This window comes from Triticum aestivum, chromosome 4B (assembly GCF_018294505.1).
Source record: "Triticum aestivum cultivar Chinese Spring chromosome 4B, IWGSC CS RefSeq v2.1, whole genome shotgun sequence".
NCBI lineage: Eukaryota > Viridiplantae > Streptophyta > Magnoliopsida > Poales > Poaceae > Triticum > Triticum aestivum.
In genome coordinates, this window is record NC_057804.1 from 212,021,941 (window position 1) to 212,033,995 (window position 12,055).

The following is a 12,055-nucleotide window of genomic DNA, read 5'->3' on the forward strand; positions in this document are numbered from 1 at the left end:
CGGATGGGACTCTCCTTTGCTTGGAAGACAATCTTGGTGATCCGGATGTTATATCTCCTACTTTGTAACTGACTCTGTATAACCCTAGCCCCCTCCGGTGTCTATATAAACCGGAGCGTTTATTCCATAGAGGATAATCATAATCATAGGCTAACTTCTAGGGTTTAGCCTCTATGATCTCGTGGTAGATCTACTCTTGTAATACTCATATCACCAAGATCAATCAAGCAGGACGTAGGGTATTACCTCCATCGAGAGGGCTCGAACCTGGGTAAAACATTGTGTCCCCTGCCTCCTGTTACCATTAGCCTTAGATGCACAGATCGGGAGCCCCTACCCGAGATCTGCCGGTTTTGACACCGACAGCCGGCCCGGTGCCTGGCGCGCGTGCCAGATGGTTCCCGCCTTCAGACTCCAAATTTTTCCAAACGACGTGACTGATCAAGGCTGGCTCCTAGCTGTCGGCTCTTCAAAGATAGGAAGCTTCTTGGGCTTCTCGTTCCCCTTTTAGCTGTGAAGCTCGACCAGCTTTGGGGACTACTGTCGGAGTAAATGACCACAGGTAGCCTACCTGGCTTCCCCTGGCTCTTCAAAAAATGTCGGGCAAACTGAGCCCTCAAACATCCAAGATGCAGGGCCACCTTCTCTTGGTCGGCTGTCCCACCGGCCGGTTGCTGGAAGGCGGCAAGGCTCTAAGAGCTCTCTTGAAAAGGGCCGACTCCTAGCAGCCGGCCACTGGAGTAGCTGATTCCTAGCAGGCGGCCTGGCTCATACCCTCAAAGTTTGCACCCACATAACGGCGATAAGACGGGACATGGCTACAGTGAACCCTGCCACCCCCGAATCCCGGAGCAAGTGTGGCCACAGTGCGCCGTACGGGGCGGCCACTCCCCGTCCGGCGCGGCACTGTTCCCACGTTGACCATTACATCACCCACGACAGGCTATCAGTACGGCCTGCAGGCGGCGGGCCCCTCCTGTTAGAGAGATACCAGAAGGCGGCATTATAGCCATGCTTATCCCGACAAAGCCATCGTCACGAAGAGTAAGGCTACAGTAACCAGTAGCCGACAAGACCCCCAGGCGGTGGGCCCAGCCTGTCGGCCAAGAGGCCGGCAGCCGGTGGGACCCACCAGTCGGCAGGCCCCAGCGACCGGCGGAGAAGCCGTCGACTACAGACACTGACGGCCTGGACCCGCATCCAGCCGGATTACCATTGTACCCCTGGGGGGTAGGCCTATATAAACCCCCCAGGGCACCCATGCAAAGGGTTGATCTCTTAGAGTTTTAGACACCACATAGAGAGAAGAGGAGAGCTAGCCTTGCCCTTCTTCTTCCTCTAGCTAAACAGCTCAAGGAGCCTCTTGTAGCTACTTGTTTGATCTAGTGATCATGCGGAGACCCTGCAGAGCAGGAGTAGGGGTCTTATCTCCTAGGAGAGCCCCGAACCTGGGTAAGATTCGCAGGGGTGCATGTCTTCTCCTTATCCCGTTTCAAGGCACCGACGATGTCTTACTAGCTCCCACGATGATTAGCCACCCATTGGCATATGTCGCACCTACCGCCCGACAACATGTATGGAGTTGGACTCAAATCTTTGGCACATCATGATCAAACACTAAGATGATGCTGATTACCAAAAATCAGCCTAATAGGAGAGGTTTACATGAGGGTTGCTGTAGAAAGTGTCATAATGTCTAGATTTAGATATTTAGATGATGCACTCACATAGAGAGGAAAGTTGTGCTGAACGTGGGCATGGCCCAATGATTTGAAGATATGAAAATGCCCAAAAAGTTTTAGGCCATTTGGACAAACCAAAATGGCACTTGCTTCACAAAGCTTCATTCTGACCCGAAACATGGAAAAATTCCACAGGGCAAATAGAGTACTGGATTGAGCCAAAACTTGGTGGAGAGAGTAGATATGGGTAGGAGAATGGCCTAGAAAAATTTCAGCTTAAATGAAGCAATATAAAATATTGTTTCTTCACAAACTGAAAACCTGACCGGAAACCAAGATTTGGAGCTGGGCCCATATGGAAAGGTTACATGAGCACAAATTTGGTAGATAGTGATTATTTGATAAAAGGAAGGATGTGCAAAAGTTTCATCTCATTTGGACATGCCTAGTATATACTTCCTTCACAAAGTTCCTTTCTGGACAGAAACTTTGAAAAATTGCTGAAAAATAATTACTAGGAAAATGAGTATGAAAAGTTGCACATCTCAATGATATGGGCTGTAAAAGGTGTTCAAAAAGTTTGGAGTCGATAAAGTAAATATAAATAGCACTTGCTTTGCAAAGTGCCATTTAGGACAAAAAGGGAAAAGATTTATTGGAGGATTAGTTTTGAACATGGCAATGAAATGTTTTGCCATATTTGAGAAAGATATGACCCAAAAAAATTATGAGAAATATTTGGGAATTTTTGGAGTGACAGAAAGATGGGTTGCTTCACAACCTAGGGAAAATAGGATAATTCAATTATCAGAAAATGAATATTCCCAATAAAAAGAATATTGGGATTTGGGCTAGGATGGAAATGATATGAGCTAGGGATGGTTTTGGGGATGACAAGCCACTATAAAATCTAGGAAGAGATGTTCTTCCCAAGTTTTGCATAGCCACAGAAAAGCAAATCAAATCAATAAATCCAAGAAAATCAAAAAGAAAAGGTCAAAATCCAGGGTGTCACAAGAGAGAGAGAGGAAGTGTGCGAGAGAGGGATATATATATATAGGGCTGGACTATTCTGTTACTAGTAACAGAATATTATTCTGTTACCCCTGGGCTCTATAAGGACGCGACGAGCTACACCGTAGAAACTCCCCGAGCCATCCTGAATCTAACCCACCTCCTTCCGCCGGAGGCAGCCGTCGTGGGCGAGCGAGCGACGGCGTCAGCCGGAGCGACAGAACCGCGGCGCCGTGACTGGTCGCCGACAGAGCCCATCGAACTGAACCTCCCCGCGGCCCACCACTTCTTCCACCTTCCTTATTCCGCAGCGAGTGGATCGACCGCACCGACCACTGGCCTCACCACCGCGCCGCCGCCTCCCTCCCCACGCGCCGCCGCCTCCCTCCCCGCGCGCAGTGCCTCCCGACCTCATCCTCCCTGCCCCCGCCTCCTCCGCTTCGCCAGCGCGCCTCCACCTCCCGGCCGCCGGTGCGGCTCCACCTCCTTGTCCCGGCCGGCCAGGTGATGCGAGCGCACGGTTCGCGCGAGGCCCGGCCGCCAGGCACCCTTTCGCCATCTGGCGTGACACCATGGGTAAACTAGAGATGGAGCTATTCCAGCACCGGCACCTACGACGTCAGTCCACCGACGTGCTTGGCACCATCCACAACTCCATCGCGCTCGAGCTTATGCTCCAGCTCATCTTCTTCAACGTTCCGGCCATGGTTCCCCACTGCCAACACGAGATCCCAACCACTTCTTCTGTAAAAACTGAAGTTATCTGGTTAGTATTCCTCATTTGCTTAATTCTGCAGTTCTTTAGTTCACCATTGCTTAATTGCCAAGTGTACGGATACATTCTTGGTTTGTTTTAAGTCTGGTGAGTGATTCCGTTCTTCGAGTTCTTGACCATGTTGTATCTGTTCTAGTCGGATTAGCTCCTTCACCGGTTTCTTAAGATGGGATGTTCAGAGTTTGAGCAAGCAAAGGTATCTCCTGACCTGAAACAGCTCCTCCCATTTCTTTGGCTTCTCCTTAATCTTATTACGGTTTTAAATTTTTGTTCAGTTGTTTCCTTGGATGATTCGCTAATTAAGATGCCCTTGATTACTTCAATCCTTTGTATGTCTTGAGCAAGCAAAACTGGTCTGACATGGTTGTTGTTGCTTCAAGCACACTTGCACGTCGACTGTGCTCAGCCACCAACAATAACTTGGGTAGAGGAAATTCGATGATGAAGGCAAGAAGGTTTCTATGCTTAGCATGACCACTGATATCTTCACAGTTGTAAGCAAGAATGTTAACATGGACTGCACCTTCCTAAATTTTGCATTTAGAAGCAAGGATGCATGCTACCTTTGCTACATAAACACTGACCATGGTCATGGTTGTGCTACAGATAACATTGATTTTTAAAATGCTTCGATTACACGTCAAAGGAATCGCGAAAAACCAAGTGAGTCGCTTTTCTGTCATTGAACATTCAGCTAACCTGTCAACCAGCATGCACATGTACTTGAAATGCCGGTGCAAATTGCTCTGTCTAGTCAGTACTTAGTAGCCAGTGAAATTGTTGAACAATTATTATCTTGTTTCCCAAAGGTTGTCGTCTATGATCCGATCAGGAAATGGATGGACAACTGCTACCGCGGGGTACCCCTTGGCGGACTAGGATAAGTTCTTTTGATGTTTCGGATCCTGATTTTGCTCTGAGACTTACCATGGTTGTGTTGTGACATTCATGCATGGCTCTCCAGCTGACTGAACTTCAGATGACGGTTTTATTCAAAGTGCATTCTCTTCTCCTTCTTTTCAGTTTAGGAAGCATAGGGAGAAGCTACCGAGGGTACTTTCAGCAGTTTCAAATATTCCCCAGGATCTATGAAGAGAAGCCTGTCCTTGCCAACCAGTTCCAAGTAATAATAAATTTACACTTCCTTTCATGAGTTGTAGTGCCCAATTTATGGTGGAAAAACGTCTTATATTGTCCACTATGTTCTCATGTCTATGCATTCATCTCGCATCCTGGTGGGAAGAGCTACTCGACGGCGTTGAAACTCATATGCTGCTATTTTTGTCAGGCTCGCCTTTTCGATGCGCAAAATGATGAGGGATAAAGCTCTGGTATGCTGCTATTCCTTGCTTGTGTTTGTTACTGTGTCGTGTTACTTGTAGTAACAGCTGGTCTCATGCATTCTCAACCATATGTTAACAGGTCAGAGACTTTCTGCATGCGAGACAATGGGTTCTGCAACAACAAGTTTTGATTATATTGATACCTAATAATAGCATGTGCTCATTTTTGAATTGAAACAAAAAGAGTCTCTCTAATAATAAATGGGCTCTCTAATAATGAGTTCTAAGGAAATAAATATAGAAGTTCATATTTCAAAACGAATGAAGTATTTTGGAAGTATAATAAACTATTTCAAAGTACACAAATTATATTTAGGTATCTTTGTGTACTTCAACGTTACTGTACATGAACTTGTTCTTTTTACGTGAACTTGTACATTTGCCCATCCGTTAAACAGTTTGAGTTGCACTTTTTTTTGCCATATTTGATCTATCATATTTCTCTAGTTCCATCTCGTTCGTGAGTTCTTTTGACCGAGAGCTAGTAAGATCAAACATGAATTTACATCAGTTAAAAAAACATATTGTTGGGAAATAAGATTAAGACCAGAAACAAGAAAATATGTACAAAAAGAAAATTAAAAACTGTTTCATTTGGACCTATATAAGAAAACAATTTGCTGATCACTATGAATTTAAATAAAAACTTAGAAAAGTTTGAAAAAAATCACATAGAAAGTTCGAAGTCCAAAACCTGGCAAGTTCATGGTAAAAACAAAAAAAGGCAGAAAAGGTACAATTTAGTTTTCAGTGTACCTATAATGTCTAGTTTTTCTTTCAGCTCAATTCCTAGATTTCATTCAGTTCAATTCTTATGTAGGTACTTGGTGGTGGCATTGCTTCACTTCCCTTGTTATGCTCTCTTCGCCCATGTTCCGAGAATCAAGAAAACAAATACTAGTGCTTGCATGAAAATGTATGAGCAAAAATACCCACAAAGGCTTTTGCGTAGAAACATCACCTCCATTCATGCGCAGTACATGCTTCTCCTGCCGCCGCGCCACCTGGATCTAACGAGGCTACGTCACACTGGCCCCGGATCCGCCCGCTTCCAATGAGGTTGCGTCACCCGCCGGCGCACCTCTGCCTCACCGTGGGCAGTGGATGCTCCTCCGCAGCTCAACCTCCTGGTAGCGGGTAGTTTGATGCTCCCTGTCGCGCTACGATCAGCGCTCCCTCGAGCTCCACAAGAAATTCTTTCCGGCTGCGTCTGCACCTCTGAAAAGGTACTATTTCAAACACAGAAGCTGGTTCTTCAAACGATTAAACTGAAATTATTACTTCAACTACTGTTATTAAGCTCACACACTCGAAGGAGGGATCATTGTTTCTTATTGGAGAAGGCCTGGTGTTCAGTTGGTGTATGTGTGGTACCTACACCAGCATTTTCCATCAAGACCTCCAGAAAGAGAGATCATCTCAAGGTGAAGATACAAAATCCTTTTACTGCTCTCTTTATTGTCTCACTCGATTCATATTATTATATGTACACAAATCCATGTCATCCTGAATTTGTTATAGCAGTGCGGGAGCAAAAAACAGATGCCCAAGTTCATCTTTTGTGACACTCAGTTCGAATTCTAATTTTAGTTCAGTGCAATTCTTATTTTCTGTTTAGTTCATTTTCTTATTTTAGTATGGTGCCTTATTGAGTTTCTAAGGTTCGGAATTTTGGTTACCACACCCCTGTCTGGTGGTTCAGATATTCATTTTTGAGAAGTACTGAGAATAAAAATTAAAAGCTCGTCCATCAAAAAGGTTCACATAGCATTATACTGTTTCACATGGTATTGTCCAGTAAGTACATAACTCATGCTCTTATTTTGCAGATCATGCAAGTTCAACTATATAACCGCATGCATGTCTCCCTTAGTCCGACTATTGCTGCTGCTTCAAATCACAAAATTTGATTCAGCCAGTAAGTTGGTGCTAGTGGATCAAGTCCAGAGCAACTATTTTTATGTTGGTTGTTACAATATTGTTTGAGTGAAGAACTACATGGAAGTATAGCATAATGTAGGAGCTTTGATTTACAAAAAAATAAGGCACCACCACCAGCCAGTCCACCATGGTTGCTGGCAGCCGTCCAAGTTGAGCGTTGATGGTAGTCCTCTGCGTGCATCAACGGCACTCTCTCATTGTCGCCGCCTAGCCCGCGCCCACAGCCATCCACCTCACCTCCTGGACATCACCGTCAAAAGCCTCTCTCTACCACCACGCCTGGTAGTTGAACTTACACGGGATGACCTGTGACCAACTACCACCACATTACTTTTTTTCCGCTTCCGTAACATTTTTTTTGCACTTACGGGATGAACATCACAAGGCCGACCGCACTTCTTTTAGAATGAAAACCGTACTACATCGGACGGGCAAGCGAGCTGCATAATTTCTTTTGTCGGACGTTATTTTTCTCATATGAGTTTTTGTTGTCTTTTTTCAACTTTCTTTTATGGACGAGAGTGCACCGCAAAGACAAGGGCAAATGAGCCGCAATATATATCAAAGTGTACCACATTACCATCTTGTTGTTTCACTAATTTTTTTGCAGTTTCATGTTGGGGGCAAGTGAACAACATCACTCTAAAAAATAGATCACATCCAAGGACCAAACGCACTTCAAAATGAACCACACACATTTTTTGTTTTCTTTTTAATTTTAAAAATTCTTCCGCACTTCGAGGACGAGGCAAGTGAACCACATGGTTTTTTGCTTGTTTTTGTTTTCTTATCCACCGTATGTTTTTTGCTAAATATAGTGAACCACAAGACTCATTGAAGTGAGGTGCATCCATCCATTTTTTTTCTCTTGAAAAGTGACCAATTTAATGCTTTTTGACATGAACTTCTTAACAAATATTTTTTATACAAAATACATCTTATACCAACTTGATACATTCGATAGACACACAAAAAACCCACAAACAACAACACCTATAACGGTGCTTGACCTGACTGATTTCCCTAGGAAATCTGCCGGATGATTTGTAGCAGTCGCCCTTATAAAATGCACTGAACCCCACGTATTAACATAGCGAGAATGCAAATACTTTGCGTCGCCGAACCGCACACACTCGCCGCATTGCACGCACGCGATTGCTTGAACTGCACGGAGGCGTTGCCCATGCACTATACCAGCAAGCGAGCTACAAAACAAACTTTCAGCGAGCTGTAAAATAAACTTCAATGGGCTGCAAAGAGGGCCCCCTCGCCCTGGAGAACCAGAGCCATTGCCAACCTGGACCCGTAATCCATCCACTCCAGTGTCGTTGAGGAGCCCGCGACAACGGCAAGGAGCTCACCGCACTTCTTACATCGGCACTTCCACCGGACTGCACGAACGCGTGCACCGCACTGCATGACACATGCCGGAGACCGTGAGGGCTCACCCTCAATGAACTGCATCAACACACTGGAAAATATACTCAACGGAAGCTTCTGAACAGCACTGCACCCAATTCACTTATCAGTTTTTCTAAAAAACATTAGAAAAAATAAAATAAACAATAGCAACTTTGTCGACAAATATATTTAGAAATGTGGCTATAGCAGGGCACATTGGACCTGGGCATATGGATGCGATCCACTAAAAAGACTAGACACAGGTTAGTCGTCGCAAGCATGTATTTAATTAACAGCGGTCAATGAACAAGAACCGGCAAGGAAACATCAATTCAGCAAACACCTAAGCTACACGCACGCACGAATGGATCAAGCATAGAAATGAAACTGGGGGAGGGATGCGTATCAATGAATCACCTCTGGTCTCCGCAAGTGAACAGACTGCACTTCATGCAGGGGACAGTTCATTAAAGCTGTTATCCGTCCTGCAGGGTCGGGGATGCCGAGATACGACGATGGCAGAGACCCCGATGCAGGCCATGACAGGGATAGGGGAGTGGCAGAAGAAAGAAATATTAATGGAGCTGGCCACTAGAGAGCCACGCCATGCCACCACCATGGGAGAGGACGACGAGGAGGACCAAGGAGGCGGCCCCGAGCGCCATCCCTCTCCCACTCATGCTCTCAGAATAGGCTAGGTGGGGGATGGGGGAGGTCAACGGATCCAGGGCATCTTCGGCGGATCTTGGGGCGGATGGGTGCCCGATGCACCTCTGGTGACAGTCGGTGGCGGTAGAGCCGGCCTGATCCAGCGTGGTCACCCCCCTCCTTCCCATGGATGGATCTGGTGGCGGGCTCGTAGGAGAATGCTGGAGTGGATCCCAGTGGAGATGGCGCGGGGCAAGGAGGCGTCATGGCGGCGCGAGGGTAGGAGGCGGCGCTGGGGAAGGAGGCGGGGCGGTGGTGCGGGGGTAGGAGGCGACGAGGCGGGGATGGGGAGTGTGCGACGTGAAGCGGGGGTTCGTGGGGGACACGGTGGTCGTGGGAGAGAAGGAGGATTTGGTGGATAAGAAGATAAGGTGGGATAGTGTTTTTTTATGCACGCGCAGTTCGCTCGGTGTAGTTTGTAGCTACGGTGCAGTTCGATAGAGTTAGCAGAATAAGCGTGTTTGATGTGCAGAATAAGGTCTTAAGGGGTGTTATCATAAGGAGTTTGATGTGCAGAATAAGCGTGTTTGATGTGCAGAATAAGCGTCTATGAGAAGTATGGAGACATTTAATAAAAGGAGTGAGATGCGTGTGCATTGGGATTTTGTACATGTGGAAGGAGAAGAGAAAAAAGGTTTGATGAGAGAGCTCAAAAGAACATGGACTAGAGGGGAATCTTGTGGGCTGAGGGAATTTCTGGATTCAGGGCTCTGCGGACCCCGGAAGGTTCAAACTCTTCAGCGTGTGCAAATATCTCAACCTCTCAAGCCTCAAGCTCATCGCCGTATAGCCTATCCTTGCTGGATACGCACTCAAACGGGGAAGAAGATGGACATGATAGTTTACCCAGGTTCGGGCCACCTTCCAGTGTAAAACCCTACTCCTGCTTTGTGGTGGATTGGCCTCACGAGGAGGTTTGCAGATGAACTAGTATAGTGGATGAGCTACCTCGCAAGGGCTCAGGGGATGAGAATGAGTCGACCTCTTCTACGGTGGTGGCTAACCTATATTTATAGTGGCCTCGGTCCTCTTTCCTGGAAACATAGGCAAGAAGGGATGAAACAACGGCTAATTTGAAACAGGACAAGAGGTACACCCTATCCTAACAAAAGGTGGCCTTCTCCTGCAAAGCTTCTGGTCGTGACGCAGTAGTTGGCTTGGCAATGACATCCGTCCTGACGAGCTCGTGGTCTTGGTCTCCTTGCACCGGAATGGTAACCTTTGGAGGGCTCCTTGGGAACACACGCCTGTCCTTGTTCCCTTAGCACTGAAAGGGAACTGTCTCCTCTGCGCCCGCTGGTGCCCGCCTAGCCTTGGTCGTCATGCCTCATGTCATCACAGCCTCGTGAGGCTGGGTACCTGCATAGGAATATCTGCCCCTCCAGAGGCCGCTCCCTCAGGAGGTCTTGGTGTCGGCCGCCTCGCAAGGCCGGGGGGGGGGCTCGTGTGGGCCTTGTCTTGAAGGTCTTGCGGATGGGCCATACTAGGTCGTCAAGGGAGCCACATCATAGGCCACAGGCAAGCATGTCTGGGTACCCTAGTTCCCAGAACGCCGACAGTAGCCCCCTGGGCCCAAGGCACGCTCGAGCTGGCTTCGAGGCGAAGCCAAGGGGAAAGGGCGAAGCACCGCGGGCCCCAATCGTCTGCGGGCCTGGCTGACACATGGCATTCGACGAAACAAGGACGACTCTGCTTCCCCATGCCACCTAGGCAACTGCCCCGACTTCACAACCGCTTGATGGGTGCTGGTTAGCCTTCGACCGCCTATAAGAGGGCGAGGGAGGTAGAGCCCCCAGCCCGTCTTCATCCTCTCTCCTGCAATCTCCTCATATCATGTCTCCGTTGCGCTGTCACCTCGCCGAAGCGACCATGGAGCCAACGACGAGGTTCTTGATTGAAGAGAAGAGCAAGGCCCACCGGGAGGAACCAGACTTGCTTCCACCAAAGAAAAGGCACGGCCACCCACGTAAGGCCACCATAGCGCTTGTGGCCATCCTACCCTGGGGCGAGCGCGCCCCGCCGGGATTCCCTGCCGGCGCAAGCGTTCACACAAAAGGCCCCGCTCATGGGAGCGGCCGCGAGAGCCGCGTAGGACGTAGCCGAGAAGGGGAGCAGGTGGCTCCTGCATGACCACTTCGCCCGCCGGCCCATGCCTGCGGCATGACCCACGAGTTTGTGGTGTGGGCGGTGATGCCACCGCACACCTAGATCCGGCTCTCGTAGCCCCTAGCGGAGGAGCTGCCAGTGAGGGGGCCTGTCGTGCTGTGGCTACAACACGACGGCTACTGCGGCCAAGATTCACAGGCGGAAGTCGAGGCCACCCTCTCCAGCGAGGTCTTCATGGCCCGGGGATGGGGAGCGATCCCCCGTGCCTGTAACTCGGAGGTGAGGCATACCCTCCCGTTCAACTATGACGGGGCATCGTTGCTCCTCTTCAAGGTCTTCGGGGAGGACGACAAACACCTGGAGTGTTGCCCCAAGGGCGGCAACCACGGTAATGACCCTCCTGCTGGTAGCAGGGGCCGACAAGGTAGCGAGGCCCTTGGCGGTGAACTTGCCCTTGGCCTTGTCTGTGACACCTCCCGAAGTGGTGGTACGTCCACTAGAGAGAGCTCAAGCAACGACGACTACATTGAGCCACCGCACCGCCGCGCCTGGGCCTAGGAGGAGGACGTGACGTCAGAGCCTGCATCTCCTGAATGGCAGTCCCTGTCGGTCTTTTCTTTTGCTTACTTCCTGTATCAAAACCGTGAAGGGCCCCGATGGGGCATGTAAGAACCATGGCGCTTGCGCCTATATTTTATCGTTTTTGGCCCATGCTCTTAGTTATGCTCGCATTCCTTGTTTGGGCATTGGTCCCCTTTTTTATCTCATGGTAGGGTCTTGCTCTACGTCGGCAGGACCCAGTCCCTAGGTGGGCTTCACCCATCGCTGCTATGGCAGGTCGTGATGTCCTATGCAAGGCCAGGAGGTGAGCGACCTGAGGTCCAGTAAGAGCCCCTAAGGCACGATGCTTAGGGGATCCCCCTTGGCGCTCAACTGACTATCGAAAGATTAAAAAAGGGGGGGTCCCTTGCCCAAGGGAGGCTGTGAAAGAATGAAACATCAACAGTAGAGCTCATGCTGGTGTGCGCGGAATAACTTAGCTTGGCGAGGTTGCGTTCCATGGTGAGTCCTTCGCTGTGGAGGCG

At 48.6% G+C, this 12,055-nt stretch overlaps 2 long non-coding RNA genes across 5 annotated transcripts; one reads left to right on the forward strand and one right to left on the reverse strand.

Annotated features, from left to right (window-relative positions):
• Positions 1 to 2,801: 2,801 nt before the first annotated feature.
• LOC123091825 (uncharacterized) lies at positions 2,802 to 7,231 on the forward strand. 3 transcript variants are annotated; one of them, XR_006443585.1, is made up of 9 exons: positions 2,802 to 3,462; positions 3,608 to 3,667; positions 3,747 to 3,965; positions 4,078 to 4,134; positions 4,495 to 4,594; positions 4,760 to 4,802; positions 4,894 to 6,040; positions 6,115 to 6,238; positions 6,644 to 7,231. It is a non-coding gene; the product is annotated as an uncharacterized lncRNA (long non-coding RNA). The 3 variants fall into 3 exon arrangements; XR_006443584.1 differs by having other exon boundaries at positions 3,852 to 3,965; positions 4,281 to 4,594; XR_006443583.1 differs by having other exon boundaries at positions 2,803 to 3,462; positions 3,852 to 3,965.
• A 358-nt stretch (positions 7,232 to 7,589) lies between these two features.
• On the reverse strand, positions 7,590 to 9,564 carry LOC123091827 (uncharacterized). Of its 2 annotated transcripts, none has more exons than XR_006443587.1 (2): positions 8,574 to 9,564; positions 7,590 to 8,226 (listed from the first exon to the last, which is right to left on the reverse strand). It is a non-coding gene; the product is annotated as an uncharacterized lncRNA (long non-coding RNA). The 2 variants fall into 2 exon arrangements; XR_006443586.1 differs by having other exon boundaries at positions 7,590 to 8,262.
• Between the last annotated feature and the right edge of the window lie 2,491 nt (positions 9,565 to 12,055).